The sequence below is a fragment of the Pongo abelii genome, chromosome 8, assembly GCF_028885655.2.
Source record: "Pongo abelii isolate AG06213 chromosome 8, NHGRI_mPonAbe1-v2.0_pri, whole genome shotgun sequence".
Taxonomy (NCBI): Eukaryota; Metazoa; Chordata; class Mammalia; order Primates; family Hominidae; genus Pongo; species Pongo abelii.
This window is the reverse complement of record NC_071993.2, coordinates 139,865,884-139,877,961: the sequence shown is the minus strand read 5'-3', so window position 1 is coordinate 139,877,961 and position 12,078 is coordinate 139,865,884. Positions and strand designations below refer to the sequence as shown.

The 12,078-nt window shown below is 52.0% G+C and overlaps 1 protein-coding gene and 1 non-coding gene across 5 annotated transcripts in view; one reads left to right on the top strand and one right to left on the bottom strand.

Moving 5' to 3' along the window:
- The window catches only part of INPP5A (inositol polyphosphate-5-phosphatase A), a 244,174-nt gene that overhangs the window by 102,722 nt on the left and 129,374 nt on the right, over positions 1 to 12,078 (bottom strand). The window lies entirely within an intron of this gene.
- On the top strand, positions 3,799 to 3,867 carry LOC112135339 (small nucleolar RNA SNORD5). The gene has a single exon (XR_002916635.1). It is a non-coding gene; the product is annotated as a small nucleolar RNA SNORD5 (small nucleolar RNA).

The window sequence follows — 12,078 nt, the reverse complement described above, 5'->3', positions numbered from 1 at the left end:
CTGAACGTTTGTCTATGGGTCATCAAGTCACCACGTGACCTGAACTGCATGTCATGAACTGGGTGCTTTCTGACCCATCCAGCTATGAAGTGGGTCACGCACAGCAGCATTCCATCATCACATGGAAGTGGCACTAGGGAAATGACCACACGATGGAAGTGGCATATATGTGATCGGGCTTGATTAAGTCCTGAAGGCACAAGTGAGTTACATGACGACATGGCTCAAATGCCCTTGGTCTCCACTCCTGCCACCCTCCCTTCCCTCCCCCAGCCTGCGCCGACGGCCTCATGGGGAGTTCCCTATGATCAGTTGACAGAGGAAGAGAAGACTAGAGCCCGCGCCGACGGCCTCATGGGGAGTTCCCTATGATCAGTTGACAGAGGAAGAGAAGACTAGAGCCCGCGCCGACGGCCTCATGGGGAGTTCCCTATGATCAGTTGACAGAGGAAGAGAAGACTAGAGCCTGCGCCGACGGCCTCATGGGGAGTTCCCTATGATCAGTTGACAGAGGAAGAGAAGACTAGAGCCTGCGCCGACGGCCTCATGGGGAGTTCCCTATGATCAGTTGACAGAGGAAGAGAAGACTAGAGCCTGCGCCGACGGCCTCATGGGGAGTTCCCTATGATCAGTTGACAGAGGAAGAGAAGACTAGAGCCTGCGCCGACGGCCTCATGGGGAGTTCCCTATGATCAGTTGACAGAGGAAGAGAAGACTAGAGCCTGCGCCGACGGCCTCATGGGGAGTTCCCTATGATCAGCTGACAGAGGAAGAGAAGACTAGAGCCTGCGCCGACGGCCTCATGGGGAGTTCCCTATGATCAGCTGACAGAGGAAGAGAAGACTAGAGCCTGCGCCGACGGCCTCATGGGGAGTTCCCTATGATCAGCTGACAGAGGAAGAGAAGACTAGAGCCTGCGCCGACGGCCTCATGGGGAGTTCCCTATGATCAGCTGACAGAGGAAGAGAAGACTAGAGCCTGCGCCGACGGCCTCATGGGGAGTTCCCTATGATCAGCTGACAGAGGAAGAGAAGACTAGAGCCTGCGCCGACGGCCTCATGGGGAGTTCCCTATGATCAGCTGACAGAGGAAGAGAAGACTAGAGCCTGCGCCGACGGCCTCATGGGGAGTTCCCTATGATCAGCTGACAGAGGAAGAGAAGACTAGAGCCTGCGCCGACGGCCTCATGGGGAGTTCCCTATGATCAGTTGACAGAGGAAGAGAAGACTAGGGCCTCGTTCACAGATGGTTCTGCACGATATGCAGGCACCACCTGAAAGTGGACAGCTGTAGCACAACAGCCCCTTTCTAGGACATTTCTGAAGGACAGTGGTGAAGGGAAATCTTCCCAGTGGGCAGAACTTCAAGCAGTGCACCTGGCTGTGCACTCTGCTTGGAAGGAGAAATGGCCAGATGTGCGATTATATACTGATTCATGGGCCGTAGCCAATGGTTTGGCTGGATGGTCAGGGACGTGTAAGAAGCATGATTGGAAAATTGGTGACAAAGACATCTGGGGAAGAGGTATGTGGACAGACCTCTCTGAGTGGTCAAAAATTGTGAAGATATTTGTATCCCATGTGAGTGCTCACCAATGGGTGACCTCAGCAGAGGAGCATTTAAATAATCAAGTGGACAGGATGACCCCTTCTGTGGACACCATTCAGCCTCTTTCCCAAGCCACCCCTGTCATTGTCCAATAGGCCCATGAATAAAGTGGCCATGGTGGCAGGGATGGAGGTTACCCATGGGCTCAGCAACATGAGCTTCCACTCACCAAGGCTGATCTGGCTACAGCCACCACTGAGTGCCCAATTTGCCAGGAACAGAGACCAACACTGAGTCCTCGATATGGCACCATTCCTTGGAGTGGTCAGCCAGCTACCTGGTGGCAGGTTGATTATATTGGACCTCTTCCATCACGGAAAGGGCAGAGGTTTGTCCTCACTGAATAGACACTGACTTTAGATATGGGTTTGCCTGTCCCGCACGCAATGCTTCTGTGAAGACTACCATCCACGCACTCACAGAATGCCTTGTCCACCATCACGGTATTCCACACAGCATTGCCTCTGACCAAGGCACTGACTTTATGGCTAAAGAAGTGTGGTAGTGGGCTCATGCTCATGGAATTCACTGCTCTTACCATGTTCCCCATCATCCTGAAGCAGCTGGGTTGACAGAATGGTGGAATGGCCTTTTGAAGTCACAATTACAACACCAACTAGGTGACAATACTTTGCAGGGCTGGGGCAAAGTTCTCCAGAGGGCCGTGGATGCTCTGAATCAGCGTCCAATATATGATACTGTTTCTCCCATAGCCAGGATTCACGGGTCCGGGAATCAAGGGGTGGAAGTGGAAGTGGCATCACTCACCATCACCCCTAATGATCCACCAGCAAAAGTTTTGCTTCCTGTTCCTGCAACATTACGTTCTGCTGGCCTAGAGGTCTTAGTTCCAGAGGGAGGAACGCTGCCACCGTGAGACAAAATAGCAATCCCACTGAACTGGAAGTTAAGATTGTCACCTGGATACTCTGGGCTCCTCCTACCTTTATGTCAACAGGCTAAGAAGGGAGTTACACTGTTGGGGTGACTGACCTGGTCTATCAAGGTGAAATCAGTCTACTACTCTACAACGAAGCTAAGGAAGAGTATACATGGAATACAGGAGATCCATTAGGGCGTCTCCTAGTATTACCATGCCCAGTGATTAAGGTCAACGGGAAACTACAACAGCCCAATCCAGGCAAGACTACAAGTGACCCAGACCCCTCAGGAATGAAGGTTTGGAACATTCCACCAGGAAAAAAACCACGACCCGCTGAGGTGATGCTGAAGGCAAAGGGAATACAGAATGGACAGTAGAAGAAGGCAGTCATCAATACCAGCTACGACCATGTGACCAGCTGCAGAAATGAGGACTGTAATTGTCATGAGTATTTCCTCCTTCTTTTGCTAAAAACATGTTTGTGCATGTATACACTTGCACTAAGAAAATATCTTCATTTTATTTCCTTTTCCCTTATCATGTGACATAAGATTTATTCACTTCATATCAGCATTTAAGTATTGTTAACTTTATGAAACAATATTTGGGTTGGCGATTGGTTTTGAAATGTGAGGACAAGAGATCTGGGAGGGGCCGGGATGGAATAATATGGTTTGGCTGCGCCCCCACCCAAATCTCATCTTGAACTCCCACATGTTATGGGAGGGACCGTGTGGAGGCAGTGGGATCATGGGGCAGGTCTTTCCCATGGTGATCTCATGATGGTGGGTGGGTCTCATGAGATCTGATGGTTTTACAAAGAGGAGTTTCCCTGCACAAGCTCTCTCTTTGCCTGCTGCCATCCATATAAGATGTGACTTGCTCCTCCTTGCCTTCTGCCATGATTGTGAAGCCTCACCAGCCACGTGGAACTGTAAGTCCATATTAAACTTCTTTCTTTTGTAAATTCCTCAGTCTCGGGTATGTCTTTATCAGCAGTGTGAAAACAGACTAATACAAGGTCTTTCCTAAGTCTGGAAAAACGTGATTTCTCATCTCTTCAAAAACGACTCCCGCTCCCCCTCTGCATTCCCTCTAGGTTCCAGTTACATGTGCGTTGGACCCCACGCCTTCCACGCCCCACCCCACTCCCCTTCCTACCTGGGTCTGGTCTCTCCATGTTTTCTTTTAATATTTTCTCCTAGCCTATCTGTAGCTCATTAATTCAGTTTGCATCTCTGCAGTTTCTAGCTGTGTGATTTGGGCAAATATATAATATCACTAAAGCCTCTTTTCCACCTTTTAAAAATAAGGTGACTTTACCTGTTCAACTGCTGAACGATATGGGCATGACCTAAAACGTAATGCTGACAGAGAAAGGAAAAAAAAAAAAAAGAGGAAAAATGGGGCTGCTACGATGCAAATCTTTCTACGTGAAGGAATAAACCAAATAACATGTATAGATCACAATGCTCAATAAGAGCCACTTAACAAAACGTAGTTCTCTCCCTACATCCTTGGGAAAGGAACTACTGAATTTTGACCTCTAACGAAACCTGTCCTCAAGCTTTAAAACCTACAGTTTAGCTGAATATTGGACAACAGTCACCTCTAATCAATGCTGTCCACCGTGAGCATCACCCCCACCGTCACCCTGGCTGAAGCTGGTCTTTCCTGCACTGTCCCCTTCTGAGAGCAGAGCAGGCTGGTTGAGAGTGCAGGCTCTGAGGCCAGAACCAAGTTCAAATCCCACATCAGCCTCTTCTAGTTAGTCCCTGAACCTCTCTGTGCCTCAACATCTCTATCTGTGACACGGGGAAGACAAATAGCAGTACCCACTTCATAGGGCTGTTCTGATCCCTGCGTGGGTGGCACATGTAAGGCACATGAAACAATGTCAGGAAGCTCGTGTGCCAACGGCTATTCCAGGAGGTGCTGGTGCTGCTTCCTGTCAGCACTTTCCCATGCTGGAGGAGCCGCAGAATACGGCCGCAACATGTCCTTGGCTGATGATGGGATCAACAGGCATGGCAGGAGGGGCTGTGCCAGCCAAGAAGGTTGTGTCCTTCCAAAGCAAGGAGGTAGACACCGAAGTAGAGAGGGTGGAGTCGGAAGCAAGGAGGGTGGAGTCAGAAGAAGGGAGGGCGGGGTCGGAAGCAGGGAGGGCGGAGTCCAGAGCAGGGAGGGCCGAGTCGAAGGAGGGAGGGCGGAGTCCGGAGCAGGGAGGGCGGAGTCCGAAGCAGGGAGTGCACAAGGCTCGCCGCAGCCCACGTTTGAACTCTCCACTCCTAAGTCATCTGTGCTTCCCTTGGGCCCAGGGGAGGCCACGGCTCCAGGGGCCCCAGCTGCCGACTGGCCACCAGTGTGACCCACTGTCCCAATCAGAAGGGAGAGACAGGGACACTCCTGGCAGATGGAGGCATGCCCACATGCCCATGCCTCACGCCAGAGGGAGTGGGCCACCTGGCGCTTCCAACAATGTGAAAGAGAGACCTTCTCTTCTCTTTACTGAGGCCAAACCATGAGCAACCCTTACGGGAAAAGACATCCAAAGAAAGCTATCTCTCACTAATGGCCGTGTTATAAATTAGACCTGACTGACAAAGACCAAGGAAAAGTGACGCCCGTCAAGCCATCACCGCCGTTTACACTTTCTCCACTTTGGCACCGCTGTCCTGACCACATGAATATCCATCATTTTCCTTAAAAAAAAAAAAAAAAAAAGAAAGAAAGAAAGACACTGCCAAGAAATCAGTTTCTATAGGACAAGGAGCTGGGGAGATATGGGGTTAAGGGAAGCTTCTTCCCTAAGAGGGAAATGCCCGCCTGTTTGCTCACAGGGGTGACCCGGCACAAAGGGAGACTGGGTGCTCTGGGGAGAAGACAGGCTCCCCCTTGGGACCTCCCAGAAGGCCATGGGGATGTGCGCAGGCACGGTGAAGAGTTAGCTTGGGCAGCAGAGGGGCAGGGGACAGGCATGCCCCAACCACTCTCCCCCCAGCAAGGAGGGGCTGACAGTGTCCTCCTGTTTCTGGGCCAGGGCTGTGCTGAGAAGCAAGCCAGCCAGGGGCTGGGGACTGCAGCAGAGAAGAGAATAGGCTGAAGATGGGGGCTATGCAGTGGTGTCAGGGGGTGTGGGGTCAGGTGCGGGTTCTGGGAGTGCACACTCAGAGGATGTAGGGTCAGGGGGTGTGGGGTCAGAGAGGTGGGGTCAGGTACGGGTTCTGGGAGTGCACAGAGGATGTAGGGTCTGGGGTGTGGGATCAGGTGTGGGTTCTGGGAGTACGCAGAGGATGTGGGGTCAGGGGGTGTGGGGTCGGGGGTGTGGGGTCGGAGGGGTGGGGTCAGGGGGTGTGGGGTTAGGGGGTATGGGGTCAGGGGATGTGGGGTCAAGGGGTGTGGGGCCAGGTGCGGGTTCTGGGAGTGCACAGTCAGAGGGTGTAGGGTCTTGGGGGTGGAGGCTGAGGGTGTGGGTTTCAGGACGTGGGGTTTAGGGATTGGAAGCTGAGGACACGGGGGCTGAGAACGTGTGCAGTGAGGGCATGGGGGCTGGGAGTGTGGGGTCAGTGGATGCAGAGGGATTTTCTGCGAAGAGGTTAGTGACCCTGGGGACCCAAGAGAAGATAAGAGTTTGGACAAAAGAAAGACCTGAGAGGGCTAGAAGGGCTGTGAAGGGCCGCACCCTGAGGAGAGAGAGGGAGCAGTCACCAGCGGGTCTTGGCTCCCTGGGGGCCCAGCAAGGCTACAGTGGGGAGAGGGACACGGGAACAATGCCCTTCCAGAAACCCAGGTCCACGCTCACGCCGAAATCCCAACGGCATCTACCCACATCTCACTTGGAGCCGCACGTCCAGAGTCCAGCACGAACCGTGCCCGCCCTCTCTGCCCATGGGGCATGCACAGGCAGGCCCCACATCCTCCAAGCTTGACCAAGTCACTGTCAGACTAAGGACACATGAATGGCGTCTGCAAGCACGTAAGAGAAGCAGAATCACTTTCAAGGACACGGCTGAGCCAGGCTGAAATGTCGCCAACGGTCCCTCAGGAGAACACGGGGCCTCCTCGAGCAGCTTTTTCTGCCCTGTCACTTGCCACTCCTCCACCACACCCCCAGCTCCCTCTCGTTCAGTGGTCCCGTGAGGACATGCTACATAGAAAGCCTCGAGGTTAAGAATGGCAGCCTGCACCGTGCCCCTCAGAGCAGTCCACAGTGGGCACCAGGGAACCCGCCTCACAGGGAGGGCCCGGCCGGGTGGCACCTGGAGCTCACAGGGCTACTTCTCAGCTTCACACCAGCTGGTGCTACTCACCGGGTGTTTGTTTGTTTATTTATTTTGAGATGGAGTCTCGCTCTGTCTCCCAGGCTGGAGTGCGGTGGCGCGATCTCTGCTCACTGCAAGCTTTGCCTCCTGGGTTCACACCATTCTCCTGCCTCAGCCTACCGAGTAGCTGGAACTATAGGCGCTCACCACCACGCCCAGCTAATTTTTTGTATTTTTAGTAGAGACGGGGTTTCACCATGTTGGCAGGATGGTCTCGATCGCCTGACCTCGTGATCCACCCGCCTCGGCCTCCCAAAGTGCTGGGATTACAGGCGTGAGCCACCGCGCCCGGCCTCACCAGCTGTTTCTTAACCTTCCTGTGTCTCCGGCACCCGATGATAAAGTGGGGAAATGATCCCCAGGTTTTAGAACAAAGCACCACAAGCAGTACACGCTCAATAAACGCCAGCAGTGGTGGCTGTGCGACGGAGCTCGGCAGTTTTTAAAGAAAGCCACAGAAATGGACCAAACCCAGAGCACAGTCAACAGGGGCTGAAGCCCCCTGAGCTATTCAGAGAGGGGTGAAGTGGGCCGCAAGCTTTTAAATCCTACGGAAGAGAATAAAAATGTCAGGAGGAATGATAAGCCCTTCTAATGCTCCCTGTGCAAATTCATGTTTAACTTGAGGAGCAATATCAACATTTTTTCATTTCCCTGATCATGCTTTAATTAAATCTCTAGCCCACTGTTTAAAATAAAGCCATTATGGATAGTGATCAAGAATTTCATCACTCCCTACTGAACTATAAAATCAATCACTTAACTTTTTATTACATAACCTCTGAAAAGTGAAACAGTTTGAGGTTACAGGATTTGAAGTGCTCTGATTTTCGCCAAAAGAAGTCCGTCAAATGTGCTTCTGAAAAACTCATGTTCTGCTTCATTTCCGTATTTTTTCCATAGCAGCATCGATAAGTTACAGGGTGTCACTTTGCCCCGTAACCACCACCAGAAAGCCTCAACTGAAAGGAGGCCGAGGTCATCAGCCCATGGCAGGAATGTGAGGCTCTCGTGTCATTTCACCTAAGAAAGGATCAGTGACACCTGAGCCTGGGATCTGCCGCTGGAATTTTCAAAAGTCAAGTGTGGGGCTGGGCTGCAGGAGCCCCTCAGTCCCTCACCACCACACCAACCCTGCAAGGCCGGCAGACTCGAGTACACTCAAAAAACTGAATAACTTTGTTTGATGTTGCCTAGAAATAAGGAAAAATAACAAATACTTGTAAAAGTTACACTTGAAAAATCTCCACTCCAACTTATGTTCAATGTACTTAGCAAAAAGGTCAAAGCTCCGGAATTTGCTGGATAAATAAATGTTGGTGAGGCGGATGAATCACTGGAGAATTGGTGCATGGCGGCGAATGAATAACCTGCAAATGCCTCCCAAACCCCATTATTTCCCCTTTTCCAAGAGCCCAAGATTCATGTCCCCGCATGCCGCCAGTTCATTACCGAGAAATATCATCCCTCTTACGGCTCGCGCCGGGCAGTGCACGCGGCCCCCTGAGGACCCTTTAATGTTTAATTCCCCATCATCTGCTCCGCTGAACAGCTTAATCTCTGCTTGTATGATCAATACTATATCAGTGTAAATTAAAATGACAATTTTAAAGTAATTAAGCCTGTTAATGCTCGATTCAAATGTCATTATTTGCACAAGGGATTGAGGAGAAATTACATCGTGTCCGGGGTGACAGGAAGCTGTCTGGGCCTCCTCAGCCCCGCTGTGCAGGGCCACTGGAGGCTTCAGCAAAGCGGATTAACTTCTGCCTCGCCCTGCCAGCATGCCTATCCAATTTCTAAAGAGGATAACACAATTTGATAAATTTAATTCCAGCTACAAACTCAATTATTGTGATAATAGATGAAAACTGGGAGGAGCCTCTGCACAAGGCCCACAGTTTTAAAAACACACTTAACTCCAGAACGAGCTTCAATAGTAATGGCTTGATTTGATTTGTTCTCTCTCTTTTGAAGCCCCTTTAAATAATTAGGATGGTTGGAAGAACAGCCGACATTTATTAAACAGCCGAGCTCCAACCAAAAGGGGCTGCGGCTTAGACAATCTGGGTCATACTGGAAACGTCTGCTGTCCTGAGCTTGTACAGCAGCATTTATTAGACAAGCACATCATTACATTATTGGATCTCATAAATAGATATATAAAACTCAGCCAGCCTCAGATGAAACCTCCCTCTTGCTCAACACTGGCGGGTCTGGCCCCAGCTTGGAAAGCAGCATCCAGCAGGACCCTGCCATTTTTTTGTCCCAGGTGGCGGAAGGGGTTGGGGGTGAGAGGAATTAATGAAAATAACTTTTTTTAAAACCACCTTTACCTTCCTGTGATTCCCAGCACACTGAGTACACATTATGACTCAAGTCATCTCCAACGAGCTCTCAATGCACAGATATCTTTCTCTACCCCAGTCCCCTTACGGACGAGGGGGGTGGGTAGCCTGCCGAGAAGGTCTGCACAGCATACACTGGGGGCCGCTTTAAGGGGACAGCTGCAATTGCTGGACTTCATCCATTAGGTCAGCAATAAAAATTGACAACCAAACATTAATTTCAAGATGAAGAGCACAGTGTAACAATTTCCGTTTGAAAGATGTTTCTGCTCGGTGTGGGCCATCCTTCAGGGCCTTCCCAGACAATTCCAGACGCTGCTGCACTCCAGAAGGAAAAAGAGCCCCACTGCAAAATCGGCAGCCTCGGGAGGGTACGCCACGGAGCCAGCGGTTTCGGGTGATCTGACAGGGGTTTTTTTGTGGCTGTTCTCAAACCCAGTGATGTATACTTTAATATTTTAACTGTCTAAATTCCACCTTTCCCATAGAGGAGGGAGCTGTACAGCTGGTGTCTCTTCACTGCATGCTTGAAAGGCCCTTATCCGTTACCTCCCTACTGCCTATGATAACTTCACAGTTCCTCAAGTTGCCCCCAGCCAGCAGAAATCAGATTTAAAACTAGTGAAAACACGGAATAATGTGTTCAAATGGCTCTCCCTTTCTGTCGGTTTAAACATAAATATCCCTGACTATGAATTACTCCCCCAAGTTCCTAGATGAATCATGGTGAGGAAGTAATGATGCATTACAACAGTCACGACACGGGAGGAAGCGGTGAGTAAAGGCCAGGCACACAGTGACTCAGTTTTAAGGCAAACATGGTAAAGGACTAATGTGGTTATATCATTCTTCTCTTTTTTTTTTGAGACAGGATCTTGCTCTGTTGCCCAGGCTGCAGTGCAGTGGTGTGATCTTGGCTACTGCTACCTCCACCTCCCAGGCTCACGCGACCCTCCAGCCTCAGCCTCCCAAGTAGCTGCGACTACAGGTGCACGCCATTGTAGCTGGCTAATTTTTGTATTTTCAGTAGAGATGGGGTTTCGCCACGTTGGCCAGGCTGGTCTTGAACTCCTGAGCTCAAGCGATTCACCTGCCTCAGCCTCCCAAAGTGCTGGGATTATAGGTGTGAAGCACCACACCCAGCCCATTCTTCCCTTTGAACCAAGGAAGAAATTACACAATGAAACAAATACCCCGAATCTTAATATCACTTTTCCTTTGTCATAATTAACAATTAGCGACACAGAATCGAGGGGAAAAACACGGAATCCGTTTACTCCTACGAAGGGCGTTTCTGTGACTCTAAGAGGGGGCTTTCCTGTGTTCTCAAGGCCACGGGTCAGCCAGTAGCCGCTGTGGGGTGCGCTGTCTGGGAGACACTCTCGGGATGGAAGTGAAGTGCTCTGTCTGTCCCCTTCTTTGGAAACACAGGAGTGTCTGCGAAAGCGAGGGAAGACCTCAGGTGGGCACGGTCTCTGCAGCTCCAGCTTCGTTTCCTTCAGTCTGGGGGGTGCCCTCATGCACAACAGGGCTTGGCCTCGAGGGACCTGCCCTGCACAGGCGGGGTGCTGCCGGGCCACAACTTCAGGAAAGTTCTGGGCAGGCAGGGGCAGCCCCTGACTGCTCAACGCCTCAGCTGCAATGGGAAAACCTGAGCCACCCCAACAAGCCTGCTGACGGGGGAGGACCCTTGACCAGCACTGGCTGGAAGACAGGGCCACAGACAGAAGGGACAGGCCACATGCAAATTCCTTCTGACGAGGTATCTGCATCTCATTCATGCAAACAGACTCTGTTTAAGGTTGCAAACAAAGAGACAGCATGACCTGAATGGGGGCAAATCTAATGGACATAAACTCAAAAAAGAGGATGACTAAGTAGAAAAGCAATGATTCCACGCCAGACACCTGAAACCAGGTGGGGAGTGAACACAGTGTGGAATGAACGCTGAGCTGCAGCCATCAGGAGGCCAGGGCGGAGAGGACGCCGGCGGTCTCCCCGGAGAGGGCGGAGAGGACGCCGGCGGTCTCCCCGGAGAGGGCGGAGAGGACGCCGGCGGTCTCCCCGGAGAGGGCGGAGAGGACGCCGGCGGTCTCCCCGGAGAGGGCGGAGAGGACGCCGGCGGTCTCCCCGGAGAGGGCGGAGAGGACGCCGGCGGTCTCACTGGAGAGCGTGGAGAGGACGCCGGCGGCCTCACTGGAGGACGCCACCTTGCACTGGGCCCGCCAACTGCACAAGTGGGCACCGGAGGTTCACGGAAAGTCAGCCAGAGCCTGCTCAACAAAACTGGCCCCTGGCCACCACCTGACGGGCTCCTGCATCGGGGACTCCGATACTTAAGACAGCAGGATGCATCTCTATGCGTGCGGGTGGGATGCACTAAACGCTGCCCTGACAGGGGTGTGTGGCCAGGACGGGAGCCACTTTCTCCCAGGAAAACATGGCGCCTGTCATGGAAGGATGGGTGGTTTTCAAAGAGCACATAGCAGTTCTAACAGGTGCCAAGCCAAATAGCAAGGTGCACTCATGAAAATCATCCACACTTCTGTGCTCAGCTCTGGGCTGCTGCTGACAGGGAGCTGTGGGCCCCAGCAGACGTGGCTGTGAGAGACCGCGCTCAGAGGCCCAGCCACCCCCACACACCGATGTGCCACACCCCAACTCATCACACAAATGCACAGGGCAACAGGGGAGGTCTCTGTAGACACCCATCTGCTCGGGAACAGATTGAAAAACACGATGTTCCCTTTGGGACATCAGGTAGCAAAGCCTCAAGAGCAGGTCAGGTGCCCTCCAGGCGCACGGCAGGGTCCTGGGCAGGTTGTGACATAAAGGCTCACATTCATTCTGTGGATTAAGCCTAGAAACGTCCATGCGGCTCACGGCATCTGAAGCCAAACCTGGATGGGCTTTGGAG